This window comes from Canis lupus, chromosome 10 (genome assembly GCF_011100685.1).
Source record: "Canis lupus familiaris isolate Mischka breed German Shepherd chromosome 10, alternate assembly UU_Cfam_GSD_1.0, whole genome shotgun sequence".
In the NCBI taxonomy this organism is placed as follows: domain Eukaryota; kingdom Metazoa; phylum Chordata; class Mammalia; order Carnivora; family Canidae; genus Canis; species Canis lupus.
In genome coordinates, this window is record NC_049231.1 from 41,763,491 (window position 1) to 41,786,889 (window position 23,399).

Consider the following 23,399-nt stretch of genomic DNA (forward strand, 5'->3'; position numbering starts at 1 on the left):
TAAAATCTCTAATTTTCTTTTTTTTTTTAATTTATTTTTTATTGGTGTTCAATTTGCCAACATATAGCATAACACCCAGTGCTCATCCCATCAAGTGCCCCCCCTCAGTGCCTGTCACCCAGTCACCCCCATCCCCCACCCACCTCCCTTTCTACCACTCCTTGTTCGTTTCCCAGAGTTAGGAGTTTCTCATGTTCTGTCTCCCTTTCTGATATTTCCCACTCATTTTTTCTCCTTTTCTAGTTCAATTCCTGTTCAGTCTGTTCTTTTGCAACAAGCTTTTTGAACACCTGTTACTTACCAGAATCTCAGATGCCTTTAGAGATTATTTCATTTAAACCTTACCATAAAAATCTGAATTCTTTTTTATTAGAGAGGGGAGCTTGTAACACTCTAGACATCACTTTGCAAGGGAGACTGCTTGCCTCATTTTGCTTGCTCTGGGCATTGAGCATGGTGACCTTAAGATGTGAATACCATTGTGGCAGTACTAAGTGTCACTATGTAGCCATCATGGCTTCTCTAGGTCAAGACCTTGCATAGAATTCAAATAGATTCATTAACAAAATCTGAACACACATGCAGAAATGACAAGTATATGCCATATATTTTGTGTATTTTTTATACAATTTGTCAATAGAATGTGGGACCATGTATCAAGGCACATCCATAAAGCGTAGCGTAAATAACTAGGTTGCTTTTTAATAATCATTAAAGTTTTGAGGCACTAGAAACACACCTCTGTGTTGGGTTCATCGGTATTTAGACCTGGGGAGGAAGATTCGCACAATGTCTATGTAATAAGAATCATACATATATAGTTTGTGTGGTAAGGAATCCGCATGCTTGAGATTATGTACTTTTAATCCTAAAAAATCAACCTATTGGAATGATGACCCTATAACTCCATTTTAAAAGATATAATTGAGGGGCACCTGGCTGGCTCAGTTGGCAGAGCTCATACCTCTTGATCTCTGGGTCCTGATTTAAATTTCATGTTGGGCATAGAGTTTACTGAAGAAAAAAGAAAAAGAAGAGAAAAGACAAGAAAAGGAGAGAAGAGAAAAAGGCATAATTGAGCAATGATTTAGACTAGCAATTTTAGGTAGAATCCTTACTAAACTTATTTATACATAACATTTAAGTTTATATGTAGTACTGGAAGCCCTGAGAGAACTTAAACATAGAAGAATTAATTAAGAAATATTTCTTAATTTCTCTCTCACGGCTTCTAATACTACATATAAACTTAAATGTTATGTATAAATAAGTTTAGTAAGGATTCTATTCTCTTAATTAAGAAATATTTCTTAATTTCTCTCTCACGGCTTCCAATACTATATATAAACTTAAATGTTATGTATAAATAAGTTTAGTAAGGATTCTACTTAAAATTGCAAGACTCCTAACTCTGGGAAACGAACTAGGGGTAGTGGAAGGGGAGGTGGGCGGGGGATGGGGGTGATTGGGTGACGGGCACTGAGGGGGGCACTTGATGGGATGAGCACTGGGTGTTATTCTATATGTTGGCAAATTGAACACCAATAAAAAATAAATTTATAAAAAAATAAAAATTTCCATATCACTCTAAAAAAATAAATAAATAAATAAATAAATAAATAAAAGAAATATTTAGAAAGATTTTAGTCAGAGAAAAGAAAGCAAGAAAATCAAATACATTAAATTTATAAATGCAGTTTGAAAATATTTGAAGATATTTAGTTTACTAAATTTGTAAATGGATTAACCTGGTGTTAATGTTTATTAAAATGTGCTAGGCTCATAAATGGCATTATGTGATTTTTAAGCTGAACTCCACCCATAATAAAGTAGATTTTTAAAAAATTTCTAACTTTGACAAATTGAATATTAGTTTTAAAACCAAAAGCAACTTCCCAATAGACTTTATGCCCAAAACCACCTGCCCTCAAAGGCACTTGGAAAAGCACATCTGACAGAGTTGTAAAGGACGCACTTCCCATCACTAAGAATACGAAGATCAACCTAAGTCACCAGTATTTACCAGTGGGGCTGCTTTGCCAGTGCTGACAACTCAGCAATGCCCCTTTGTTCCTTCTTAACCATAGAGAACAAATGGATGGTTCCCAGAGAGGAGGCTAGTGGGGGGGAAGGAGAAGGGGCAAATGGGTGATGAGGATTAAGGAGGGCACTTGCGATGAGTCCACCACAGCATTGTACAGCAGTGTGGAGCCACTCAAATTGTACAGTCGAGACTAATATTGCACTGCGTGTTAACTAGTGGAATTTAAATAAAACTTAAAAAATAAAAATAAAGCATTGCTACTAGTCTCAGTGAGGAATCTTTCACTGTTGACTCTGGTGGAAGTCTGTGTACACCGTACTTCTAAGTAGATACTATTTCTGTTCAGACTGCAGGGACCTGCTTTGATGACACATTCTGCAAGGAATACTACAAAGAGGGTCCTGAAGTCTTTTTGGACGAGAAGTGCCTCCTGCTGATGGCATCCATCACAGCTGCAAAGGCGCAGCACCTCACATTTCCCATATCACACCCCACCCTCATGTAACTACTTGTCCCAAGAGGCAGTTAAACCGTTAGGGTCATCCACTTAGAAACCCTCCACCTGCCATCGGGCAGGTACACCTCCTGGCCCCCTCCTGGAAGAAATCACTCCTCTTTCCTGGCTCCCTCCCTTCTTTTTCTTTCTCCTCCTTCCCACACTCCTCCTACTGTGATCTTTTCCTCCCTCTGACATCTTTAGAACTCCTTCTCTCCACTCCCAGACCTGCCAGCTGTGCTACTTGGCTCCTCTCATTCAAGTTCAAGTCTCACCCTCTTTAATGAGGAAAACCACGGGCATATTTTCCTAATAGAAACAAACGTGTTCTTTCTCAACATGAACCCAGACAACTGCAACAAATTTAGCTAGATGTTTACAAACCCTGGGAATATGACGCTCTCCTGTGGAACAGAAGATATCTGACAGGTTAAGTGGTGGCCTGGGGAGCACTCTGATGGAGGACTGGTCTGAAGAAGGCTTTGCGGGGGTCAGCTGTGATGTCAGGGGTCACTGTGAGACACCAGACAGATTTGAGGCTAAAATGAGAAGACAGGAGTTTGGGTTCTAACTTTACCACTTAGAGCAAACGGTCTTGCGAATAATCATGGTACTAATAGAATTGTTGGAGGATTTAGTGTGAACACTTTGAAATTACAGAGCTATGCAGTCCTAAAATGTGGTTTCTGTCTCAGGGATCTATTATGTGGCTCGATGCTCATTAAAAGACTTGTAAATCCACAAAGAATGTTGCTTTTTCTTTTTTAAGGAATGTGTAGTAGAAAAGCCTTCACACAGATAAACTCTTTAGAGTCAAGAGAACATTTACTCATTCATCATTTATAGAACACATTCCATTCGTTATGAGGACATGTTTCCTTATAGTCCTCTGCCATATGATGTGAATTCACAGAACGTGGGAAGACACCCCGTCACCACTGCCATTCCTGTGAGTTAAATGTGTGTCCCTGCTAAGACGTAACTGCATCCTGAGATACAGGAGGCTGAACACAATAATTTCTTATTAGCCACTCACATTCTAGTATGAATCAGTACAGTTTCCTTTCCCTGCCTGATACATAGGTGAGAGGGGTTTTAGCTGGAATGTGTGCTTACAGCAGTATTTCTCAATTGTGATTCCCACATATAATTAACTAGAATTTCCTGGACTATCTGTAAAAAAGAGATTCCTGGAAAACTTCTGCTTTGCAACCTTGCCTCAAGCCAGTCCCATACTTCTATTTCCAGGGTGAAAACAGTCCCATCAGAAACAAATAGAAATCATAACCCTAGGAGGTTTAAGACTTTCCAAATGAAACATTAATTTGAATAAACAAACAAGAAGCTCTGAGGCCAAATCAACTTCCTCTCTTCAGAAATTTCCAGCCTTTCTGCCCATGCTGCTTAATTGGGAAGCACAGTCATTTTCCCCCACTGGAGTATGGGGGTTATGTGGGGTTTGGGGTTTATGGGTGCTGTAGACACAACAGACTTCTATTTCTGGTAAATGTCAGCTGGAAAAGCAACTTTATATCCCAGACACTCCCCCTGCCCCAACCACTGCCCAGAGAGTTCTCCCTGAGAGAAGCTGAATCACAAGAGAATGGAGGCTCCTTCCCTGACTCCAGCCAAAGGTTCCCTGTCCCCAACAGGCCTTCAGATGCTCTGGGTTTCAGGAACTGGCTGCAGAACCGCCGTTTGTTAGTGATGCCCACCTTGACCCTTGACAGGACTCTCACAAGGTGACTCCGGTCTGGACACCCCCATGCTATGGGTGAGTACTGGGCCCAGGGACTTGCTGACTCACTTCTCTTGCTTCTGTTTCTCTGCCTTTACTTCCCACCTGGAAGTTCCTACAGATTGACCCAAGTTCACCTCCAATGTGGCTGAGGCAGAGACATACCTTGGAACTGATCTTGACTGATCATCCTTGGACTTAAAACTTGATCTTAGGGATGCCGGTGGGGCTCAGTGGTTGAGCATCTGCCTTTGGCTCAGAGTGTGATCCTGGGGTCCCAGGATAGAGTCCTGCATCAGGATCCCTGCAGGGAGCCTGCTTCTCCCTCTGCCTGTGTCTCTGCTTCTCTCTCTGTGTCTCTCATGAATAAATAAAATTGTTAAAAAAAAAAAAAACCCTTGATTTTAGACCCCTGCCAATCTGCCACATGCCTTACTCTTCCCAAAGCTGCCATTGACCTGACCTTGGCCCTTCCCTTCCTCAGCCCGGTTCCTGGTTACACAGGCCATGTCACCTCTCCTTCCTTCCCACTCAGCCCTACACCCGCTTCCCAGCTCTTGCATGGTCTCCTTATCAGATTCTCCCCACTTGCATCCACACCATGCAGCTCCCAGCTCCCTAGAGGGCACACCCCACTCCCACAGTCTCTGCAGACCAGCTTATCACCCCCGTGACTCTGATAGACAGAGATATATAGTTCACTGCACTTTTCTTCAACTCAAACTCCCTTTATCTTCTTCCATTTGTCTCCTTCTTCCCTCCTTCTGCTGTGGAAAAGAAGTTTCCCTCCACCCACTATGTTTTCATCTCTTTGAAATCTTATGCCAGCTCTCACCCCCTCTTGCCTCTATTAGGCTCTTCCTCTCGGTCTACAAGCTTATCTCAGTCTTCCCTGCTCTAGAAAAGCCAGCACGAAGAAGAATGTTCCCCAGCCTTGCCACTCCCTGATCCCTTGAACTTTTCAAGACCCCACTCGCTGTTTAACCCTGAAATAGATTACCCCCACCTGCTTGTCTCTTAAGACTGTTCTCATTGAAGGTTGCAACGCCCTAAGTACAAAATCCAGGGGACTCTTCCCAGTCTCCATGCTCCTGAATCTGTCCTTGCCACGTCATCCTTTGGAGCTTCCCTTGCATGTAGAGGCGCCCATGACTCTTCGAGAATAATGTCGGCTGCTGAGTGACCCCTGTATTGCTATTATGTGGCAGGCACTGCCCTGAACATTTACAGTCTTTTTTAATCCTCATGATGATCCAGGGCAGGAGCTATTACTTCCCCATCTTATTAGAGAGGGAACAGGCATGGAGAGATGATGTGACTTGTCAAGGCATACACAGGGAGCCAAAAGGTAAACCCTAACCTATAGGAGTCCAGTGCTATGCTCCAGACCATCAGACAAGGGCACCCCAAGTCAAGTTGCTGCCTTTTCCTGGCTCTCTTACTCCCTCCACTGATCCCTCCTTCCTGGTCTCACTCTCTTTCCCTGCCCGTACGTGCAGAAGGTTTCTGTTTTCATTAATGGGCCCACTGGCTCAGCACGTTGGAACTCTCTCCCTCACTCTCCATGTTCAACCAGGTGCCAAACCTTATCGATTCTAACAACACAGTATCTTTCTCATATGTCCTTTCACTTTCCACCACCAACATCTCCTCAGGCACTGGTCGTCCATCACCTGGGCCATCTCTGGGGCCTTCTCTTGTTTCCTGTATACCCTCTGCTCAGCTGACTAGTTTCCCCAACACAATCATTCTAGGGAGCACCAAAGACAAAAGACAAAGCTGAGTTGGAGATCCCCAATCTGAAATCAACATAAGGTTGACTGATGTTTAAGATATATTGAAAATAATGTAAAAAAAAAATAGTAGGACATTTTCTAACAAGCCAGTCTGGAAATCATCATATTCTTTCAAAAAATGTAATTTTGACTTCAAATTGGTTAGAGCCCAGCTATTTTGCAACTCTCTAAAGTAAGAGATTACTTTGCAGAAAAATGATAAGTAGGATGAGTGTTTGTTCCTATCTGGTATGTAAGATAACGTAATAAAAAAATTTAAGCAATTTTGTATCCAGCTCACCAATATTATCTCAACATTCCAGCTTCTCATAACCTCAAGGAATTAATCCCGATGTTCTGTTGTTTCCCCCGTTAATTAAAATTTGACAGATATACCTACTTATACAAGAATTAAGACTTTTGCAATCTGACAATTACACTTTCATATTGGGCACCTACTTTCAAAAGCATTCTCACCACCCAAACTGCCAGCCATGGAAGAGAACTAAAAAGTCTGTTCAGATATTACAAAGTACGACAGAAGCCATGAGAAACAACAGGATCTACTACTCAAGTGTCCCTGGTGTCTGCCAAACAGTCCTCATCTCCCCAGGACCCTGCCCGAGTGTTGGATACTTACATAAAAACACCTCAACTACATATTTTGAGAAATCATTCACATACTATTCTGGAACATTTCTCAAATACACCAGACTTTATACAAATTCATCTCTAAGAAGCCAATTTCACCTCTTCGTGTACTCTTTGACTGAAAGAAACTTCCTAAGCCTAAATATTTTTATATACAGAATATATTGTATTGAGTCACAATTTATATACATTCACAGATGTTAATCATATGATGCTATGAGTTTTTTCCACATATATATTAACCTGTATAACCAATGCCTCAGTGAAGGTATAGAACATGTCCGTTCCCCCTAAAAGCTCCCCTATGCCCACCTGTACTAGTCACGTCTCGTCTTGCTCAATAACAAGCTACCCCCTAAAACTTAGCAATGTAAAACAACAAGCTTTCTGTTTTATTGTCTCACATGGTTGCTGAGGGTCAGGAGTCTGGGTGTGGCTTGGCTGGGTGGTTCTGACTCAGCTTTATCGTGAAGCTTCAGTCAAGCTGGGGACAGGACCACAGGCTCTGGGGAACTTGACTGGTGCTGAAGGATTCACTTCCAAGCTCACTTAGTTATTGGCAAGAAGTTAGTTTCTTACCATGTGGGCCTCTCCTTAGGGATGTTCATGACATGATCCAGAGTAGTGGAGAGAACGAGAGAGAGGGAGATGGAGGGAGAAAGAGAGAGAGAGAGAGAGAGAGAGAGAGAGAGAGAGAGAATGAACATAAGGCTGAAGCTACAATGTCTGTAACCTAATCTCAGAAGAAGCGTACCATGCCTTCACTTTTGCCTTATTCTATTGGTCACCCAGGCCAAGCCTGGTATGATGAGGGAGGGAATTATACAACATTGCGAACATCAGGGGAAGAAATCATCCAGTGCCATCTTGGAGGCTGGTTACCATACCACCTCAGTCAATCTCCACCACTCTCACCCCCTCGCCCTAAGATGGAAATCATGGCTCAGATTTCTTTCACCATAGATTCAACTTGCCTATTCTAGGACTTCATATAAACAAAAAACAAATATCCAGTACTCTTTTTTGCATGCTTTCTTTTACTTAGCATAACCTTCCTGAGGTGTCTCCATGTTGTTATGGATTTCAAGTAGTTCATTCATATTTATTGCTGAGTAATAGTTCATTTTATGGATTTCCATCAGTTTGTTCCTTTGTTCCCCTGTTGATAAAGTTTGAATTGTTTCTAATTTAGGGCCACTATGAAAAAGGCACCTAAAAATATTCTTGTACAAGTTTATTTGTGAATATATGCTCTCATTTGAGTACACACCTAGAAATGGAACTATGGGGTCATAGGGAACATATGTATTTTGGATATACATTTTTTTCTGGATAAAAGAACTTTGTCAAATATAAATTTTGGTGAATATTTTTCCTGTTCTGTAGTTTGCCTATCCACTTTCTTTTTAAAAAATATATTTTTAAATTTATTTATTTGACAAAAAGAGAGAAAGTAAGTGAGTGCACAAGCAGAGGGGAACAGCAGAGGAAGGGAGAGGGAGGGAGAGGGAGAAGCAGACTCCCTGCTGAGCAGGGAGCGAGATGCGGGGCTTGATCCCAGGACCCCAAGATCATGACCTGAGCCGAAGGCAGTTGCTTAACTGATGGAGCCACCCAGGCACCCTGCCTATCCATTTTCTTAATGCTGTCTTCCTGTTTGAGCAGAAGTTTGTTTGTTTGTTTGTTTGTTTGTCTATTATCTGCTGGATCCAAATGGTTCTCTAAGAATGGGCACAACTAAGCTAGATAGGTCTGTGGGTCCAGATCTATGAACTGGATCTTAAAGGGTACAGGAGAGGCCAAGTCGGCTGCCCCAATAAGGGATGAAGGTATTTTGGCAGCACCTTCCTAATCCCAGGCTCATTTGGCTAGGGCTCTACCATTCCTGAGAAAGACCCAGAGATCCAAATACCTCCTAGAGACTTTGCAGGCAGGTAAAGGCTCTCAACACAGCCCACCCATTTCACCCCAGGTGCTCCCCAGCTCACATTTGAGCCCTTAGCATGGATACCTCATGCGGGACACCTGGACAAGGCTGACAGAGATGTCGCCATACTCAGGGTCACCCCAATGTGACATGAAAACAGTGATGAGGATGAGGAGTACACCAAATCCTCTTCCCTGTATACTTAACCTTGAGTCTATACTTTAAATTTGCTTTTATTGAGTTGGCAGTAAAATCAAATTCAGTGAGGAGCCCTTTTCCTCATTTGTTCCAATATTTGAACCTGTTTCCAGACTTGAATCCTCTTATGGAAAGTGGTGTTTTTGTCCCATTGTATTTGTCCGTTACTACAGCAGTAACTTTCTGTTTAATACATAGGTGTATTTAATAGGAAAGATAAATTTTAGAGTCAAGTCCCTAGGTTTCATTTTTTAAAGTCTTTAGTATTTAAAAATAAAATAAATAAAGTCTTTAGTATTTTGATGTGGTTTATGGATTGACTTAGTGAGAAGGGCTATCTTTACAATGATGAGAGTCCTTTTCCAAATACTTGACATGCCATTCCACGCATTGTCCTCTTTTGTGCTTTTTAAGAAAGGTTTTATAGATTTAGAGATTTTAATCACAGAAGTCTCTCAGACCTCTTGTTCAAGCATTCGATGTGTATTTATATTTCATTGTTATCAATAACATCTTTTTTGTTTACCCCCAAAGTCATTGTTTTTTTTTAAAAAATATGTTTAATTTTTAAATAGGTTATACAATGCCAACTGTAAACATTTTAAGGAGTGCTTCCATTTATATCTTTTGTTCTATCTTTTCATTTCTTTCTTCTAACTCACTGTTTATACAGTTTTGAAGGATTTTTAACAATTGCATTGAGGAATAATTTAATTCCACAAAATTCACTTATTTTAAGTGTATAATCAAATGATTTTCAGTGAAGTTAGCAAGTTGTGCCACCCTCATCATAATCCAGTTTTAGGATATTCTCATCACTCCAACAAGACAGTTGAGGCCCATTTACAGAGTGAACCACTCTTCCCACTCTTGGTGCCAGCAACCACATCTGCTTTCTGTCTCTGTAGATTTGTCTGCTATAATATTTCATGCAACTGGAAGCACTCTGTGGTCTTTGTGCCTGACTTCTTTCACTCAGTAGGATGTTTGGGAAGCTTTTTCATGTTTACTGTGTATCAGAACCTCACCTTTTCTTACTGCTGAGTGGTATTCCATTTTAGGGTTAGACCACATTTTGTTACCATTCACCAGGTGATGGGCCTTTGGGTTGTTTCCACTTTGGGCTATTATAAACAATGATGCTGAGTGAATATTCATGGGCAGAAGTTTTTCATTTTGAAGAAGTCTAACATATTTTTTTCTCTCTAAGTTAATGCTTTTGGGGTCCTTTTAAAGAAATCTTTGCTTACTCCAAGATTGTAGAGTGAATTTTTTTCCTGTTTTCTTACAGAAGTATTGTATTTTTAATTTTTACCTTTAATCTCTAATCCATTGTAAAGTTTTTATGCAATGTAATATATGAATGTAGGTAGTTTTTTTATAGAGACTTGTAGCTCTTATATTCCTATTTCTTAAAACAATCTTTTTCTCAATAAAGTATTTTGGTGTCTTAATCAAAACTATATACATGTGGGTTTATTTCTGGACTCTATTTCATCATTCATTTGTTTGCCTATCTTTATGTTGGTATTACACAGTCTTGATTACCATAGCTTTATAGCGAGTACTAAAATCAGGTGTTTATGAGTCTCCCAACTTTTCCTTCTTCAAAATTATTTTGGCTTATTCTATGTTCTTTATGTTTTATATAAGTTATAGAATCAGGTTGGCAATTTCTGCAAAGGAAAAACATCTTCCAGAATTTTGATTGGAATTACATTGAATCAGTAGATCAGTTTGAAGGGAATTAACATTTTATAATTATTTAGACTTTCAACTCAAACATGTTCTATATCTCTTCTTTTATTTATACCTACTTTAATTTCTCTCAGCAGTGTTTTGTAGTTTGAAATGTAAAGAAAGGTTTTACACATACCATAATTTTTTATTTTCTAACTATTCATATATGATAGTATAGGAGAACAATGATTTCCATATATTGATCTTATATCTTACAACCTTATGAATTCACTTATTAGTGCTAGAAGCTTTTATGTTTTAGATTCCTTTGAGTGATTTTTTGCATACAGACTTATTTCTTTGAGAAACAGAGATAATTTTATTTTTCCTTTCCAATATTTATGTCTTTTATCTCTTATCTTATTATACAGGCTAAGGCCTCTAGTATAATATTGAATAGGAATGGGAAAAGCAGATATCTTGGTTGTTCTTAAGGAGAAAATATTCAGCTTTTTGCCTTTAGGTTTAAAGTTTGTGTTTGATTACAGTTGACCTTTGAACAATGCAGGAGTTAGAGACAATATATTTAGAGTTCTATGTTTTTATTACAAGAAAGCATGTATAAATGAACCCAGGCAGTTCAAATTTGTATTGTTCTTTTTCTATCTTCCTTAAGATAGATGTTCATTCAGTGATTTTAATCCTTCCTTATCTTCTACTATAACTCATGAGTACTATAAATCAGAGCTATGTATATCTCTTAAGGGCGCTTTAATTTTGTCACACAAATATATACATATAAACACAGGGATCCCTGGGTGGCGCAGCGGTTTGGCGCCTACCTTTGGCCCAGGGTGCGATCCTGGAGACCCGGAATCGAATCCCACATAGGGCTCCCGGTGCATGGAGCCTGCTTCTCCCTCTGCCTGTGTCTCTGCCTCTCTCTCTCTCTGTGACTATCATAAATAAATAAAAATTAAAAAAATAAAAAATAAAAAAAATAAACACACACACCTGAACACATTCTATTCCCTGTATGGTCTAATTTCTCATGTAACTTTTTCTTTGATCCATTGATCATATAAAAATGCATTATTTAATATCCATACAATTTAGGAATTTTTCATATTACTTTTTGTTATTGAATTCCAATTTAATCCTCTCTTGGTCAGATAATTCACTCTGTATGATTTTAATACTTTTAAACCATTGAGATTTGCTTTAGGATGTAAAATATAGTCTATCATGGTGAATGGTCCATATGTACTTGAAAAGAATATTGATTCTGTGGTTATTGGGTGAAATGTTTGTTAATGACAGGTAGTTTGAGTGAATCACTTGTGTTTATCAAGCTTTTTATATCATAAAGAGGCTGGGGTGTTTTGGGTCTGTTTTACAGCTAAGAGTACATTACTAAAAGAAAATCAAAGCAATTTCCAACTATGTGTGTGGATTTGGTGATTTCTCACTTCAGCTCTGGCAATTTTTATTTACTGTGTTCTGAAACTCAGTTGTTGGGTGCATATACTTTTATAATTACTTTCTTTGATGAATTGCCTTTTTTAAAAACTATTATGAAATGTCTTTCTTGGCAGTACTCCTGGTCTTAAAACCTACGTTGCCTGATATTAATAGAGCCACTTCAGCATTCTGATAGAGTACATGATATACTTGTGTCTTTTCACTGAATGTGTGCCTTGTAAACAGCATATACTTGGGCTTTGCTTTAATAATCCCGACTGATGCTTTCTGTCTTAAATTGGGGCATTTAGTCCATTTACTTTCTTTTTTTTTAACTGCTCTAAAATTCTATGATTCTGTAGTATAATTTACTTTATCTTGAGTAGATCTGGATCCCACTCATTGGTAATGTTAAGAATATCTTAGACTCTCACAAGTCGATGTTGTATTTGCTTCATGCACACAGTGAACTGAATTCCCATTAGTTTCCTCCCATTACCATAAGCTTTTCTTTTTCCAGAAACTAGCTCCACATTATTGAGTCAACTAAGAATGTTTATTCAGGTTGTACTCAAAATGATTACCTTTATCAGATAAAGATCTATAATTTACATCTCTTAAATTTGTTTGTTTTCCCAATGTTTCTATAGCCAAATGCTTTGTTTTATATATTCTCATTACTCTGAAACATTATTTCAAAACAGATGTGATAGCTACATGGAATTATAGACATTTCTAATTTTTTTCAAATATTTGCAGAATTGAATTACACAAGATTGGTTTTGAATTTGCAAGTTCCTATTTGCAGTAGAAGAAATCAAAAGCATTATTAGCACAGAGATTTTCTTATTCAAGAGAAGCACTGTACAAGATGATAAGTGCCACCATGATTTGACTTACTTGGTAAGTAGCCAAATATTATCTGAATGACACCAGAAATTGATATTATTGGTATTGGTATTATTTATTATTTATTACCCAGTCTAACAATTTCTGTCTTTAGAGAATTAAATATTTTAATGTAAATACTAATATTGGTTTTGTGTCTACCATCTTGCTACTTGTTTGCTATTTATTTATTACTCTTAATCCATCATTTTCTGGCATCTTTTGGATTATTTTAATGTTGCATTTTTTAAAGATGTTATTTATTTATTCATGAGAGACACACAGAGAAAGGCAGAGACACAGGCAGAGGGAGAAGCAGGCTCCCTGTGAGAAGCCCAATGCAGGATTCAATCCTAAGACCCCAGGATCACAATCTGAGCTGAAGGCAGATGCTCAACCACTGAGCTACCCAGGTGTCCCAATACTGCATCTTTTTCCCTTTTGGCTCCTTACCTCAAAGTCTTTGTTTTATTTTTATTGTTGCTACTGGTTTCTAGGGTTTACAATATGCCTTTTAACTTTTCATAGTCTACCTTCCAGTAGTTTATACCATATCAATAAAATGAAAGAACATTAAAGCAATATATTTTCTCTTCCTTTAGGCTATTGCTGTGATACATATTACTTGTACATGAATTAAAGCCTTAAATACATGGTTAGTCATTTTTTACTTTAACCAGTAAATTATGTCTTAAACCCACTATCAAACAAAGAAATTATTTTGTATTTCCCCACATAATTACCATTTTTCTACACTCCTCATTCCTTCATTAAGTTTGTTTCTACCTGGCATCACATTTATTTACCCTGAAGAACTGCCTTTAACTTGCCTTTTTCATGGAAGTCTGCTGGTAATACATTTTCTCAGCTTTGCTTTGCATACAAATTTTTTTATTTCACTTTCCTGTATAAAAGGTATCCATGAATATAAAACTCTAGGTTAACTGGGGTTTTTTTTTTTCTGTCAGCATTTTACAGATGTTGTTTCATTATTTTTGACCTGGCTTTCAGGTCGAAAATATTTGACCTATTTATTGCTGGTTTTCAACAATTTGATTATGCATGCCATTGCTTTGTATTTATTCTATTTGTGGTCGTTGAGCTTCTTAGAATTGTGTATTTATTTTTTTCATCAAATTTTGAAATTTTCTCATGATTATTTCATTAAATATTTTTTGTATACAAATTTATTTCTTCCTTCTAAGACTCTTATCCTACAAGTCTCTGAATCTCTTTTCTTTCTTTTTTCCACCTTTTCTCCCTCTTTCTATGCTATAGTCTGTTTCTATTACCCTGTTTTCAAGTCCCTTTATTTTTTTCTTCTGCACAGTTAAATCTATTGTTAAGCCTACCGAGAGACTTTGCCAATGCAGATATTGTATGTTTTTTAGTTATAGGATTTCCATTTTTTTCTTTTTTATTGCCATTTCCTTATTTAGATGTCCTATTTGGTCCTTTACTGTGGTCCTATTTTCTTTAAAGTTTTGAAAGGAATTAAAATAGCTATTTAAAAGCCCTTTGTCATCTAATTCAATCATCTCTCTCATATCTGTTTCTATTTCTCTTGATCTGGGGGTCACATTTTCCTGCTTTTCTGCATGTCTTGTAATTTTTTTATTGTATGTTGGATATTTGGGATGCTATGCTGTTGTGTGTCTGTATTTTATTATTTTCCTTAGATTATTTCAAACAATGTGAATCTCATTCTAGGAAGAAGTAATTTACTTGTGGATCTGCTTGATTATAAAGCTTTACTTGGGGGATGGGGGTTGTCTAGCATAGCCTTTACTCTTGGTGGATTAGCTCTACCTACTTCTCAGAGTTTCAACAAGATCTCTCCACTTTGACTTGGAGATACAATAAAGTATCTCCAAGTAGGAGTAAAATATCTCCTACCTCTTAGAGAGATTTGGACCTCATTTTTAGCTCATAGCTTCCTAGTAGATGTTCTTTGCTCGTTCTGTATTTATGTAGCTTAGTATTTAGCCAAATCCCCAAAGGACTCCCTTGCAGATTCCTGATGCTTCTCTATATAGTTTCCTTTCCTTTTGTATTCTTTTCCCATCTAGACATCTCCAAACTCAGATCACTAAGTATGACCACAGTAATGCTTGTGTTCTCTACCTTGCACCATAGTTCAGAAAGTGCCTGCAAGCAGAAATCTCAGATAATAAGAGAATTCCCTAAATAGCTTTCCTTCTTTAAAGTTATACAGTGCCTGCTGTCCAAAGTTTGGATGATTTTTTTTCATAGGTATTGTCTAGTTCTCTAATTATTTGTGGTAAGAAAGCTAGTCCAACACCACTCTGTCATGATACTGAAAAACCAATTTTGATTACAGCAGTCTCCTGCACATCTTTTGGTAGATCACCACTATTTACAGAATAAACTCAAAATGCCTTAGCCTGAAAATCTGATTCAATTTACTTTATTTCCCACCTCTGTTCTTAAAATATTTTCTACCAAGAAAAATCTCATACTTTCAACCTAGTTTTTAGGATCAGAGCCTTTGGTTCAAATCCTGCCTGAGCTTTGGTTCTCTGATCTGTAAAATAAGGATAAGAACCATATGTACCCCATAGGAGTGGTGAAGAATAAATACCAGGATTTATATAAAGTAACCAGCATAGTGTCTGTCTTATAATAAAAGCTCAACCATCAGAGGTGTTGATGTACATATCCTTGTAATGCATCTCTCCCCAAGTAAACTGTAACTTCCTGAAGAACAGACTTATAACTACTTCATCTCTTTACTCTTCCCATAACTTAAAGCTGTGCCATAAACCATAATGGTTAAAAACATTGACCTTGTAACTAAACCCCCAAGGTTTATTCATTCATTTTGCAAGCATCTACTCAGTGCTATATAAATTAAAGACCAAAGATCCATACAAAGCAGCAAGAATACCACTGCAAGCAAAAACAGACATGGTCTCTGCCCCAGTCAAGCTGACAGTCTAATGCAAGAAACAGACACCAATGAAATATTTACCAAAAACAAAAACAAACAACCACAACAAAATATGAAAAATGTATCCATGCTTCACTTAAATATATTTTACATCTCATTGCCAATTGCTTAAAATCATTCAGTGGCTTCCTACTGCCTTCCAAAGAAAGTGCAAACTCTCTGACAGTGGTAACTGTCCTGCCGAGAGGTGCGTGGGATCAGTGAAAGCATGCAATGAGGAAATGTGACCTAGAGTTGTGCAGCCAAGGGAGGTCTCCTTGAGGAAGCATGACTGCTATGTGACAGACAGCATGAATTGCCCTTTTCTGGTGAAGAGAGGGAGGAAGAATAGAGCAGGCAAAGGAAACTGAACAGAGGCACCATGGCAGGAAGGAGGGTGGGGAACATAGAGAACCGAAAACAGAAGACAGAGGCTGTGTGTGCGCCACAAGATGAGGGTGGAGATGCCGGGTTCCGTCCTTGAGGTCACATTAAGAGTTTCCATCTTTAGGAGTGGCCAGGTGATTCCACCAGTGAACCAGGTGACTCCTGATTCTGGTTCAGGTCATGATCTCAGAGTCCTGGGATCGAGCCCCACATCAGGCGTTGTGCTTAGCAGGGAGACTACCTGCAGACTCTCTCCCTCCCTCTCCCTCCCCATCACTGGTTCACACACTCTTGCTCCTCTCTTTCTCTAAAATAAATAAATAAATCTTAAAAGCCAAAGAAGAATTTCCATCTTTAGCCTAAGAGCAGTGAGACACAGCAGTTTTAAGTAAGGAGACCAGTGTGGTTCTGCAATGCCAAGAGCAAAGTAGCAAAGTGCAGGCACAGATGGGATATCTCAGTGTTTCAGTTACTATTGCTGCTCAACAAAGTACCCCCAAATTTCTCAGCTTTTTTTAATCAAAATATAATTGACACATAACATTAGTTTTAGGTGAACAACATGGTGATTTGATAAGTCTGTACATGAGGCTACACTCCCGACATCTCTTACCAATAATGTGATTATGATGCCATTGACTATATTCCCTATGTTGTCCCTTTCATGCCTTAGAACAATCTTTTTATTATGCTGATTGACTTAGTGCTTCTACAACTTGGACAGATAGGGGTGAGGTGGAAGGTGGAGAGGGTAGAAGGCAAAGGAAGGACAGGCATGACTTGCCACTATTCTATGTGGCCTAGGATTTTTGCTGGAAAGACTGAAAACTGGGAGTGAATTGATGGCCAGGGTCTAGAACCATCTAAATGACTTGATTGCTCACTTGTCTAGGCTTTAGCTGAGATAGCACAGAAATTAGAACTGCCAACCAAAATGCCTACATATGGCTTGATTTCCTAAAAGCATGGGGATCTGAGCATCTCACGGCTCTAACATGAGCATTCTAGCAAGCAAGATAAAGTTGCACTGCCTTTTAGGACTCGACTCTGATGTAACACAGTGCTATTTTAATGAGACTTTATTGGTCAGGGCAGTCCCTAGTGCAGCCAATTTCAACGGCACAGAACATAGACTTCACTTGTCAATAGGAGATATATCGAAGAGCTTCAGGTAGAGGAAATGTTTAAAATAGTGAAATCAAAAATAACACCATTTCAGTAGAGATAGTGGCAGATGAGGGTAGCTTAAACTGATGTGGTGGTAGCTGAGGTAGAGAAAAGTACTAAAGAGGTTACATTAGCAGAACCTGGTGATTGAATGGATATGAAGAAAAAGTAGAGGCTTCTAGATTGTGCAGCAGAACAGATGGTGGTGCCACTTACTAAGCTGTGGAACACAGGAAAAGGACTGGGACATCCATAATCTGGTTTGTGGGGTAGAGAACTTGAATCTGGTTTTGGAAATGCTGGGTTGGGAGGGACTTTGAGACATTCATATGAAAGTCAAGTAAGCAGCTAAATGCATGGACTCAACAGAGATACTGGGACTGGCTATGCGAGTTGTTACCATTTCAGTGGTCACTGAAATCATAGATGCAGGTGGGATCAGAGAGGGACTATCCAGTGAAAAGGAAAGAGCGACAAGCATAAATCTTTGAGCAACTTTAGCGTTAGCAGCGTGAAGAGGAGACAGGAGAGCAGTTCCGGAGTTAATAGAAAACAAAGAGTAGCTTGCACAGCAAAATCGCAGAAAAGAGAGGAGTTAGGAAAGGTGAGTGGTCAACAGTGTCAGATGCTGATGACAGACTAGATGAGAAGAGGTCTGAGGATCTAGTGCAGGGAGGTGATTATTGTCGATCATGAGATCTTTTTTTCCATAGTCATGGGTGCATTGTGGGAAAAAGCCTGTCTGAAATGGAGGTGGAAAGAGACCCGAGACTTTCATTCTGCAGTCACCGATGACCTCAGTGTGTTCAAAGCCAGTGAGTGAGTGCCACTACTGGCACTTTTAATCACTCTGCCTCTATAATTTCTCTTACTAAAGAGAGGCACCTCTTTGTTTACATTTTATGTTTCTCAGCAAACATATACCTCTCAGAAAACCCTCTTCTGTGCTTAATTTAACGGTCTTCCTCCACCCACCACCCACCTGCGGGCATCCTCCTGACTCAGTCTGGGCCCTCTGTCTCCCTCACAGCCTCGCTTACCTCGAGATTGCACACCTGCCCGTAGGATGGCGGCCTACATGCACATCTCCATCCCAGGTGTTTCTTCCTGTGCCCAAGGATTTCTGGCTGTTTCCAAGGCCAAATGCAGATGAGCTTGTTGCTGAAGCAAACAATGTCCCATACCCAAAGTTAAATTAAATTTGTCCTATATACTCTTCTTGCCACCGGCTCTTCTCTATTTCTAGTTCCCTATATCTCAAATTCTGACGTCACCTTCTGCTTTTTTGCTATCTTCTGGCTTCCTGCACTTATCTCTGCCTTTTTGCTTCTCATGGGCACACGCTTCCAAGGCAGTCTCCTGCATTCACCTGGATAGCATGAATCTCCATTTTCACAGCAATAACCCAGATCCAAGGATACACCTGTGTGGATCTAGGACCCACACATCAGGCTCCCTGATAATAGTTCCCCGAAGTCATCTTCTTGATGTGTTACTATCCTGCAATGTGATAGGCTGATTAAAATAGAAAGGGGAAGACTCTAGAAAATTAAGAATGACTAATAGATTCCAACTTGTTATCAAATCTGATCCTTTGGTGGTTCCCTAGACTGCTGTGTTAAGAAGAATTCTGAATCTCCATCCGGATTCTTGCAGGAATTCAGAGGTTGATTGGTGCTATTTGCTATTTTGTCATTTGTTTTGCTCTTTGTTACAGGATAGAATTAGCAGCCCTAATTGCAGGTCGAATCTTGGTAAGAACATTGGATGAAATGTAAGTAGGCCTATAATTTAATCTCAGTGAAATCATTAGGATATTCCATACAAATTCCAAAATTTCTACAAAATATGACTTACTAATAATGTATGTTAGAAGGTGATATGGTCCAACTTTTGCTCCTTTGCATCTTTTACATTATTAGTTTCATGTAGGTAGTTATCTCTTAGAGACCTATTTGTTACAAAGAGCTCTCAAAAGGAATGCCTGACCCAGAACATTTTAATGTATGGATCAATTAAGACCCACCAACACCTCCTCAGGTTGTGACACATAGCCCTGCCACTTTGCCTGTGCATTAAACAATATGGAGATGTAGCATCTGTCAAAAGAAGGCCCACCTTGGGAAAACACAACCTTGTTTTCTCTATATAGCTTTATATAGCTCCTAACACTTTCAGAGGTGATCATGTTCATGCACAAAATGGGCAAGACCAGGATGTACCACCATTAGACATTCTGAGAAAGTTGTTTCTGGTGATTGTCATATTTGCAGTATCATTGTGAATGCAACACGGACGCTACTGCATGGTGATATTATAAACTCAAATTTGGCTATAAAAACATTCCACATAAATTTTTAAAGATTTAAAATTAAGGTGAATGGTCCTACTGTGCATTTGCTCATTGTATAAGGATTAACTCAACTGCCATTGCCAGTGAAGCAATGGCTACTTTGGGGGGAAAAAAACATGTGCCATTAATGAAACCATATATTGACCTCTTGGTTTGACCCACCAGCCATTGGAGTTATTGGAATAATTTACCTATGGAAACTTTCAACAGATTTTCCAAAGTATTATATGAAGACTATATCAAGCACATATTGTCTGGCACATAGTAGATGCCCAAAATAGTTGTGCAAAAAACAAGCATGCTTTTTCAAAAAAAAAAACCTTTGTCATTTACTGAAGATAGAACCATTCATCAGTTGCTTTCCTCTGATGAGAAGATGTCAAGAAGAGTTACCTGTTCTGCTTAAACATACTAATAAGAGCTACACGTAGGAGCAGTTGCTATGGGGCAGACACTTTGCTGAGCACTTTATAGCTATTATACATTTCTTTTCAAAGCAGCCGTAGGAGGTAGGCACTACAAGCACTTCATAGGATGAGGAATCTGAAACAGAAGTTAAAGAATTTCCCCAAAGTCACAGAAAGAAAAAGGAAAGAATCTCTAGCAGGCTAGTAAAAACTAGAGCTGGGACATGATCCCGGGCAGCCTGCTCCCAAGCTTCATTTAAATGCACCACTTCAAAACAGTCACATGTATCCAATGACTTGCACAGATTGTCTCAGTTAAGTGCTGATGGTGAGTAGAATCAGACTGAAACCAAAGGGTGAGGATGACACAGTAGAGGCAGATGCTTAGGTAAGAAAGTAAAGAGACACCTTCAGAATTGCATTCCCTTTGATTGAAAAGGGCTGAAATGTATGTAAAAAGCAGCCATAGCCAGACATGACAGGAACAAAGGGATAGCTTATGGATAGTAGTGAACAAGAGGCTTCCAGAATGTTCTAGAAGATTTTTTCCAGGCTTACTGAGATATAATTAACATGTAATATTATGTACATTTAGGGTGTACAACATGCTGATTTGTACACATATCTACTGCTCAGTGATTACCACAAGGTTACTACAAGAGCACATCCATCACCTCACATAATTACCTTCTTCTTTTGTGTGTATATAGTGAGAACAATTGAAATTTACTTTCTTGCCCACTTTCAATTATACACTACAGTATTTTTAAAAAGGTTATATATATAAAAGGTTATATATATATATATATATATATATATATATATTTATGAGAAAGAGAGAGAGAGAATGAGAAGAGGGAGGGGCAGAAGGAGAAAGAATCTCCAGCAGACTCTACATTGAGCACAGAGCCCAGTGTGGGGCTTGATCCCACAACCCTGAGATCATGACCTGAGCCGAAACCAAGAGTTGGACACTCAGTGGATTGAGCCCCTACAATGTGGTATTTTTAACTATAGTCACCATGTGGTATATTATTAGACCCCCAGAATTTCTTAATTTTATATCTGGAAGTTTGTACTCTGACCAATGTCTCCTCATTTCCCTCAGGCTCTGGAAACTACCATTCTAATCCATTTCTATGAATTCAACATTTTTAGATTCTACATACGAATGATATCGTACAGTATTTATTTTTCTCTGTTTGACTTGTTTCACTAAGCAAAATGCCTCAAGGTCCAACCATGTTGTTACAAATGGCAGCATCACCTTCTTTCTGTGGCTGTATGTGTGATACATATACCACATATTTTTTTTATCTGTTCATCCAGATACATGGATGCTTAGGTTGTTTCCACACCTTGGCTATTGTAAATAATGCTGCAATGAAGATGAGGGTGCAGGAATCTTTTAAAGGTAGTGATTTCATTTCCTTTAAATATCTACCCAGATGTGGGATTGTGGGATCATATGGTTATTCCATTTTTAACTTTTTGAAGAAGCTCCATACTATTTTCCACAGTGGATGCACCAATTTACACTCCCACCAACAGTGCTTGAGGGCTCCCTCTTCTCCACATCCTCAGCAACACTTGTTCTCTCTTGTCTCTTTAATAATAGTTACTCTTCCAGGTGTGAGGTGGTTTTGATTTGCATTTCCTTGATGATTAGTGATATTGAGCATGTTTTCATGTACTATTGACCATTCATATGTCTTCTTTAGGAAAAAAAAATCTGTTCTGCTCCTCTGGCCATTTTTAATTCAATTACTATTGTTTTTTCTATTTCTCTTCCCTAACAAGGAGGATCTGAAAATCTCCTCTGTCCCTGTGTACAGTGAGTCTGCCAAGGGGAGCAGCTCTTTGCACATCTTTGCACATGTGAGTTTGAACTCCTGCAGGATCACACCCCTCACCGCACCGGCAGGATGGAGGGAAACCTCACCTCCTCAGATCTCCTCTTCAGATGTATCCTCAACTGCACCAATGGCCAAGGAGTCTGAGCCTCACTTTGTTGTCGAGCCCCTTCTTCTATGTTGTTTCTTAGTTGTCAGATGTCTATGAATCACTAAACCAGATGCCCACTTGGAGAAAACAAAGCAGCAGTACGAGTTCTGAAACTGATCCACCTCTTCTGCTGGTCAGATTCTTTGTGAATTAAATCACATACAGATTGAACTTGAATGCCCTCTACACCTTTGACCAGTGATATTAGACTCCTCAGACCATTTTTGGATTTTTGTTTTTAAGATGTGCTTATTTATTTGAGAGAGAGTGTGTGTGTGTGTATACACATGAGCAGGGGGGAAGGGCAGAGGGAGAGAGAGAATCTCAAGCAGACTCCCCACTGAGTGTGGAGCCCAACTTGAGGCTCGGTCTCATGCCCCCCAGATCATGACCAGAGCCAAAACCAAGAGTCTGATGCTTAACCAACTGAGCCACCCAGGAACTCCCTCAGACCACCTTTGGAGTCATTGCCTGACATCACAGTTCGGACTCAACCCTATGCTCCTTCTTGATGAGGTTTCCAGGATACTAATCCTCTCTGGGTTCTAGTCATTGATGAATACATACAAGACATCTGCTATGGACCACGATATATAGCCATCCTTAACAGTAAATCTGGATTAGAGAAAAAAAATAGAACCTCTTACCTCCTTCCTTAACACAAGTCTTGGAACCATAAGACTCTGATTTACCCTCCTGACTCTGTGAGCAAGGAAAGCCTGTGTCTGCTATCTAAAAAGATGGAAAGAATTAAGGATAAGAAGGAGGGAACAGATGGGAGATAAAGAGTAATCCCACCTGATAGAATTTCAGGGCCACAGGTCCATCCTCTCAGTAAGGGGCTGCGTGAAAGTCAGACTCCAGTCTCATCAGTAACAGAAGCCCCTTAAGGGGAACATGAAGAAGGGAGGATAGAGAATTTCCAACCTTCCCTGGTTATGAGTTTCTCTTAACTCCTCAGACTTAGCAAGCAAGCACGTGACTTACACTTTTGATATCTTCTTGGGAAGAAGAGATATGTGGTTGATCAGGGAAGTGTTGCTTCCTGTTTTGAGACTGTTCAGTACACTCTGTTCTTAGGAGAAAGAAGATCGGTTTGGGCACTCAAATAGGATAGGGGTCGGCACAATACATCAAATACATTTCTCAACCGAGGACAAAAACTCATGGCGTAACTTAATCTCCTTCTAGCCTTATGTTAGGCCAAATACAAGATCCATATAGATCAGAAGAAATACTCAGTAAGTCAGAATGATAATACAACAATATCCTA

The 23,399-nt window shown here is 39.1% G+C and overlaps 1 long non-coding RNA gene across 2 annotated transcripts; it reads left to right on the top strand.

The window, feature by feature from the left end:
- The first annotated feature begins 4,145 nt into the window (after positions 1–4,145).
- On the top strand, positions 4,146–22,415 carry LOC111097702. Of its 2 annotated transcripts, none has more exons than XR_005365215.1 (4): positions 4,146–4,314; positions 12,730–12,873; positions 19,080–19,136; positions 21,923–22,415. It is a non-coding gene; the product is annotated as an uncharacterized LOC111097702 (long non-coding RNA). The 2 variants fall into 2 exon arrangements; XR_005365214.1 differs by lacking the exon at positions 4,146–4,314 and adding an exon at positions 12,221–12,375.
- The last annotated feature ends 984 nt before the right edge of the window (positions 22,416–23,399 follow it).